Genomic DNA, 8,679 nt, shown 5'->3' on the forward strand with positions numbered 1-8,679 from the left:
ACTTTGCAATCCTTTCAGTCGCAATTTTTCTACGTTAACTTATGATGGCAGTCACTTATATATTCACATTCATATTATTATTATTATTATTACAAGTACTTTAAGAAACATGGCATTCGTTTTTCTTCTGTTTTCTTTATATTCTTTTCTGATACTACTTTTTCCACTTGTCTTTCTCTCTTTCTTTCCTTCCCTCTTTCTTACTCTTTATTTATCTTTTTCCTTCTTCTTTTTTTCATCTCCTACTTCCGTTTCTTTATTTTTTCTTCTGTTTCTTATTCTTCTTATTTTCATTACTACCTTTTCTTCTTCTTTTCTTCTTGCATATCTTTTCTTCTCGTGTTTCTTCGTCTTCCTCTCTTTTTCTTGTACTTCTTGTTATTATTCTTATCATTTCTCTTACTTACTTTTTCTCTTCTCTTCCTTCTGCATCCTCTTCTTGTTCTTGCTATTGCTCTTCTTCTTCTTCTTCTTCTTCTACTGTTCTTCATCTTCTCTCTCTCTCCTTCATCTACTCTTCTTTCCCGCTAGCTTCTCTTCTTTCTTCATCCTCTTCTTGTTCCTGCTATTGCTCTTCTTCTTCTTCTTCTTCTACCGTTCTTCATCTTCTCTCTCTCTCCTTCATCTACTCTTCTTTCCCGCTAGCTTCTCTTCTTTCTTCATCCTCTTCTTGTTCTTGCCCTTGTTCTTCTTTTTCTTATTCTCCTCCTGCTCTTCATCCTCTCTCTTTTTTCTGCTCTTCTTCCCCGCTATCTTCTTTTCCTTCTTCATCCTCTTCTTGTTCTTGCTATTGTTCTTGCCCTTCTTCTCCTCCAGTTCTTCATCTGCTCTCTCTCCTTCATCTATTTTTCTTCCCTCCCTCCCTCCCTCCCTTTTACCTATCCGTTGTTTCCTCATCCCTCTTTTCTCTCCTTTTTCCTTCATCTCTCTTATTTATTCTTACTTATCGTGCCTTCCCTCTACCTCTTCCTCCATCCCTCCATCTCTTTACCACTTCCTCTCCCTCCCTTCCTCCTTCTTTTCCCTCCCGACCTCCCTCCCTCCCTCCTACTCTTACTTTCATTCTTCTCTCCTCACAACAACCTTTCCCTCCCACTCTCCCTTCCTCCCTTGCACAATAATTCCCTCCATCCTTCTCTCCTTCACGTCTCATCTCCCTTCCTCACCTGCATCCCTCTCCCTCATCCCTCTTCTCTGCTCATCTCCCTTCGTCATCTCCTCCTACTTGTCTTCGCAGTCTCCCTCAAAGCCCCGTCAGGGAGATAAGCTCGAGATTGGATCCCTCACTTTACGATCTAATTATGTCGGGAAAGAGTGGAGCGCCGGCCCGCAGCCTCCCGTAATACCGTCCACTAAGAGCTAAATATTGGGCTGGCGTGGATAAAGTATTGGCCCGGCGCTGTATTACTCTCTGGCGCGGGGACGACGCCCACGAATATTACTCAAGCAGGCGATATATATTCATTTTCTCTTTCACTACCTCCTCCTGCTTCCCCCTCCTCCTCCTCTTTTTTCTCCCCCTGCTCCATCTTCTCCTTTCATTTTTTTTCAATATATTTTTTTTCGTTTTTTGGGGTCTGGGTTTTCGCTTGTCCGTCTTCTATGTCTGTCGTTCTGTCTCTCTCTCTCTCTCTTTCATTTTTTTAACTTAATTTTCTATTTAATTTCTGGTTCTTCTTTCGTTCGTTCGTCCTCTCTATCTCTGTCTGTCTGTCTGTCTTTCTCTATCTAACTATCTATCTATCTATCGTGTTTCATCTCTCTAATCTACTTATTTAGTCTTCCTATGAAGCGCTAAGTACATATGCATTAATTCTCTCCTCCTCTATGTCTCCTTTTATCAGTGTTTTCGTCCTAGCATCTTCGTCCTTTTCATCTCCTCCTCTCCCTCTTCCTCCTCCCTTGTACTGCCTCGCTTGGTGTGCTCTGTTTACTTGCCTACAACTCTCCCTCCCTACTGCTCCATTATTTAATCCTCTTATCTCATCATCTATGTAATACTCAAATGAGGCGATGTATATTAATTTTCTCTCTCACAACCTTTCATTTAGCTAGTTTGTTCCCTTGGCCGGCCTCCGCGTGTCTCATACTTATTTACTGGCTTGCTGACTTCCCTCTCCCCATCGCGTTATCTCCATGATCTACTAATTTAATCTATATTACCCATTGAGACGATGTATATTCATTCCGTCCTTCAGCACCTCTCATTTGCGCATTTTTTCTGGCCCCTGCGTCGCTGCTATCAACTTTCATGCTTGCCTAACTCTCCCTCATCGCGTTATCTCCTTAAATCTGCTTATCTAATCTGTCCATCGGCTTTCATACGAGGGTAATTTTCGTCCGCGATGTAAATAGATGCCAGCGAATATTGCCTCAACACCCGTGCTTAGGAGTCTTAAGGGAGTGGTAGCTTTCAATAAGGGCCGAATATATAAAATCGCCACCTAAACGCTTGGTTGATCAAAAAATCGTTTGCATACTAAAGTAATTCCCGGAGCTGCAGGAGACGAGGAGGAGAAGGAGGAAGAGGAGGAGGAGCATGTGTGTGTGGTGTGTGTGTGTGCTAGAGGGTAAACAGGAGACGGTCGTAGGTAGGAAGACTGAGTGGCAAGGTAACCGCGGGATGAGCTGAGTACATAGGGAAGGAAAAAATAATGTATGAGAAAAGAAGTATCGGCTGGCGTAGCAAAGTGATGGATGGATGAGGGGAAATAGCGGCTTACCAGACGGAAGAAATAGATGAATGGATTTAAAAGACGAACACATGGAGAGAGGAGTATAGGAAGAGGTACATGAAAATAACAAAAGAGAAACAGCGTCATGCCGGAAAAAAAAAAAATTAAGAGAATGGATTAAAATGAATAAATGAAGAAAAAAATCAAGAGAAGAAAAGGATGGATATGAAATAAAAATAATTGATCGATATATAGATGAAATAGAAGAATAGATTAAAACTGAAAGGTAAAAATTAAAGAAAATAACAAAAGAGAAACAGCGTCATGCCGGAAAAAAAAAATTAAGAGAATGGATTAAAATGAATAAATGAAGAAAAAAATCAAGAGAAGAAAAGGATGGATATGAAATAAAAATAATTGAACGATATATAGATGAAATAGAAGAATAGATTAAAACTGAAAGGTAAAAATTAAAGAATGGATGGAAGAAAAAAGATACAGGAAAAACTAGAAATAAAGTTATCGATTTAACTTCCAGAAACGGAGAGAAGAAAGCAAAAAAATGATGGCAAATAAATGAAACAAAGATACAAACAAAAACAAAAATATTATAAACGAAAAAAAAAAAAACCACCAGCTTCAGTAGACCACAGCGAAGTGAAAAAAACACATTTAACCCATCAAAGTTAGGAAGGAAAACATGCAAGTTCATAATTGAGCGTACCGGAGTGATGGATGGACGGAAAATAGATAGGAACAAGGAGAATAAACAGTAGAAGAATGGATATATATTTTTGCCGGCCAGAAACGCGTGTAGTGAACATTGAAACATCCGTGTACAACATCCAGAGTGAAACATTCGACCCGACGCGAACAGAGGAGAGCGAGAAAGATCTGATGGATGAGGAAAAGCTAAGATAAAACGGAGAGAGAAAAAATGGAAATGAAAGAAAAAGGAGAAGAAAATAAGAAAGAAAAATGTGATGAAAGCTGAAAAGTAGAAACAAAATAATAATAAAAAGATAAAGAATAGAAAAGTAAAACAAAGAAAAGGAAGAACGTTTGTATACGAGAAAAAAGAAAAAGAAAAAGGAAAAGCAAAATAAAGAGAAAACGAAGATTATATGTAAAAAAAAGGAAAAAAAAAAGGAAAAAATAGAAGTAGAGAGAGAAAAGGTAGAATATTTGCATGCCAACCAGCGACGTGAAATATCGACTTTGTGAAATATACGATTACAAGACAAAAAAGAAAACAGACGTGAGGATAAACTACACTAAAAGGAACACGATGGAAAAAGATAACCAAAAAGTATGTGGAATAAAGACCTCGTGAAATATAACATTAAAAAGAAAAGGGAGATGAAGATAAACTACGCTAAACAGAACACGATGGATGAAATACGCAAAAAAAAAAAAGAGAAAAAAAAAAGTGTGGAATATATTCATAAAACACTCGATACTTTACATATTCACACACACACACACACGCACACGCACACACACACACACACACACACACACACACACACACACACACACACACACACACACACACACACAGGGCAAGCAAGACACCCCCCTTAAGCGAGGAGGAGGGCTAAGATGGATGGGTCAGCCGCGGCTCCCACCCCATCATAACCCTTCTCGTGTTCCTGCCCTGATGAACGTACGAACATACACCCTACCTCTATCCCTTCTCCTATCCTCTTTTTTTTCTAATCTCCCTCCCCCTCTTTCTTTCTCCCCCTCCTCATCTTCCTGCCTCATTTCACTTCATATCTCCCTTCCCTTACTGCATTATCTCCCTTATATAGTTTCCAGCTTTCGTCTATTCTTCAACCGTCTTTGCAACACTCCACCATTCCTCTCCCCACTTCCTCCCCTCCCAAGACGACGAACCAGACTCCCCACGACCTCGTACACGGCTCATGTTTCCTTCACGATCCTCGCCGCAGATACAAGGCGCGCGGGGTCCTTACAAAGCCGTGGACGATCATTGCCATTATTTACAACGCCGCCGCGACCCAACGACCGACCGACCTCTCTCTCGCATGCTTCCTGCCGCCCACCGAGACATTGCGAAGGGAAAGTTTATATTACAGACATTCACACATACATAAATACACACACATAAAGATAGATAGATATAGATATAGATATAGAACCGATACACAAATACGCACACATACACAAATACACATACATACATAGTTAAGCTAGCTAGACATAGGTAGACAGAGAAAGCCATATATACATACATACATACACACACACACACACACACACACACACACACACACACACACACACACACACACACACACACACACACACACACACAAAGGATTATATGATTAAAAAGTAAAATATGGACTTCGGCGAATGATTCAAACCTGTAAATGCAAAAAAAAAAAAAAAAAAAGGCAAGTAAAGGTAAATTAAGTGCCTCGTCTTCCTCCTCCTCCTCTTCCTCCTCCTCCTCCTCCTCCTCCTCCTCCTCCTCCTCCTCCCGATCGTCTCCCGCGGGTGAGGAGCGCAGCCTATCAGCCGTCATCGGGATTGCCAAGAAACGGACGATCGGCATGCGAAAGACTGACTTATCGGGGCGCCTTGGGACGCCCCGCCGGCAAACAGATGATCGGCGCACGAGAATTACACGAATATCGGCGCCATCGAGAAGTGGGACCGACACGCGAAGACCTTGAGACGAAAAGAGCTGCTTGTACTCTCGACAGAAGGCAAAGACGAGCATTATATAAAACAGAGACCTTGGAGGAGGAAGAGGAGGATTACACGAAACTTAAGATCTTGAAGGAGAACGAGGAGCATCACATGGAACTTAAGAGGCCTTGGAAGAGGTAGAAGAATTATATATAAGAGAGCTTGGATGAATAAGAGGAACATTAGATGAAACTTAAGAGATCTAGGAAGAGAGAAGGAGGAGTAATATACGTCACAGAGACCTTGGATGAGAAAGAGAAGCATTACGTGGAACTTAGAGATCTTGTAAGAGAAGGAGGACCGGTTATTACATGAAACTTAAGGGCACTGGCGCTCCCTGAACTCGCAGATGAATGCATATCACTAACACTACTGCCGAAAAGAAAAGAGCTAGGAAATTCATATGAGCATTAGAGGGATCAAATCAAGCCTACGAGAAGACAAAAAGAGTTATTCATGTAAAGCCCAAGGGGATCATGGTGCTAACAGAATCTTATTACACCTTGAAGATTCTGAGGGCCATTTAGACGCCGAGTTAATGCTACTCTGGGACATCGATAAGAAACGTATTACCACCTAAAGAAGTCTATCAGTACATCACACACCTAACTTGTTGGACACTGGAGTAATCAAAACTTGCAGGTGAGCAGAAAACAAAGAAAGAACCACATACCGGACTCCCCCCAAAACACCCCCCATTACCCCCCCGCATGGACTCTCAGAACACTACACGAGTAATCAGTAGGAGTCGCCCAAGCACCCACATTACCACCTCGCACGGACTATCAGGATATCACCCGAGTCATCAAGGTCGCAAAACTGATCAGCGCGAGACACCAACAAGCCTGGCAGGGTATCAGGGATCTCTCAGGACTCACAGCAAGAAACCATGATGATACGGAGGCAGCACGCGTACTAAGAACTGACGGACAAGGTTGTGTAGCACTGTATGTTATAACGTCGGGATGAGCAGAGCAGGGAGTTGGTATCCGTCGGGGAGTTCAGGTGAAAATAAACATATAGACAAGATACATGTAAAGACTCACGCATACCAACAAGACAAGCACCAGGAAAGATTTATAACGCCTCTCGCATACTCTTTCGAGCCGTCTCAGAGAATCCAGCAATATATACACAAATACAAAATGCACAGAAAAAAATACAAGAAGACCCACTCACATATTCACTTCACGCTCTCTATGTACAAGACTTCCAATGAGAGACAACCAAGAACGAAGGAACAAAACAGCACTAAGGCCTCATCGTACGAACACACGTGAACAATACATAGGAAAGATTACAAGAACCCTTACTTACATACATACACAGGAAAGAAGAAGAAAGGCTGTACTAATAAACTCAGCTCACTCCCTTATGTACAAGACTTCGAACAGCAGACAAACCAGGAACGAAGGAACAGAACAGTGAGAAGAAGACCTTACGTACAAACCCACAAGAACAATACATACGAAAGAAAACAAATGACCTTACTAATACTCACTTCAAACTCCCCACATACAAGATTTTCACCGCCAGACAACCAAGAACGAAGCAACAAACCAGCACTCAGGCCTCACAGACAGCAGCAGACAAACCAGGAACGAAGGAACAGAACAGCGAGAAGGCCTTACGTACAAACCCACAACACACGGCCCAAAACACACGGAAACGAGTCATATATCTGGCGCCATCGAACACACAAAAACGCCCACCGCCTCACACTCTCGGGCTATCGGGGGCGTCATCGGCGTCATCGGGGCCTAGTTTACGAGTCCGCCGCCAGGAACCGATCGCCAATAAATACTGAGAGATTATTTATTGGGAGAATCAGACGCAAAAACGACAATGACCAGTAAAATCGTCGAGACAAGAAGGTGAAAACATAAGCACAGAGCATACGACATAACCATCGGCCTTTAAATACACAGGAAGGAGCAGCACCCGATTCCTAATAAATAAAGAAAGAATGTTTATTGAGGGGAATCCAGAAGCAAAAACGACCATGACTAGTAAAAAGGACGAGGCAAGCAGCTGAACACATAAGCACAAAGCATACGACATCGCCATCAACCCCAAAATACATGGCAAGGAACAGCACCCGATCGCTAATAGATACAGAACGATTGTTTATTGAGGGGAATCGAGAAGCAAAAACAACCATGACCAGTAAAAACGAGACAAGAAGGTGAACACACAGGCACAAAGCAAACGACATCACCATCAGTCCCTAAATACACGGGAAAGAACAGCACCCGATCACTAATAAATACAGAACGATTGTTTATTGAGGGAAATTGAGAAGCTAAAACGGCCATGTCCGGTAGAACACCGAGCCTAAAATGAGGAAACAAGAGAGCTATAGCATACGACATCACCATCAGCCCTAAAATACACGGGAAAGAACAGCACCCGATCACTAATAAATACAGAACAATCGTTTATTGAGGGAAATTGAGAAGCTAAAACGGCCATGTCCAGTAGAACACCGAGCCTAAAATGAGGAAACAAGAGAGCTATAGCATACGACATCACAATCATCCCTTAAATACATGGTTAAGAACAGCAACCGATCGCTAATATATACAGAAAGATTGTTTATTGAGGGGAACCAAGAAGCAAAAATGACCATCATCAGAACACCGAAGGACGAAAAAAGCGAAGAAAACAAAAGAGCATATACAGTACGACATCAGTACCGAACCTTACAAACAGGGGAAGGAGGAGAATACGATCGCCTAAAAATATAAGAAGATTATCAGGCCGATCCAATGCAATCACGGCCCTGCCAAGGAGAGATACGAGGGAGAAAACCAAAACGGACATAAAACACAAGACATCAGCCTGTAAAATCTATATCTTAGTCCGCGGGGAGGAGACGCAAGCGTTACCCACTTCATATATTCTTCTCTCTTATTCCCTTCACTGACAGACTATATAGCATAATGAGGAAAGGAAAACATATAGTCACTGATGAGTGAGTTCAATATACGTAGCTTCATCCATTTCCAGATTGCTTCTCTTGTTGATACTGATAAGTTTAATGCAATAGTCAACAGTCATCACATTGAACTATTTGTTTTCCTCCTTTCTTCCGAAGACAGATATTTAGACTCCATAGACAGTCATACATAATCCCAATACATACACCCACACACACAGACGTCTACTCTCAGAGAAATACAGACACACCATATTCATTCATCCATCCAAAGCCATAGAAACATACACACACATACAGATATACAGACATACACCACTTCATGCATAAACATCCACATACAGC

This window comes from Eriocheir sinensis, chromosome 12, assembly GCF_024679095.1.
Source record: "Eriocheir sinensis breed Jianghai 21 chromosome 12, ASM2467909v1, whole genome shotgun sequence".
Taxonomy (NCBI): Eukaryota; Metazoa; Arthropoda; class Malacostraca; order Decapoda; family Varunidae; genus Eriocheir; species Eriocheir sinensis.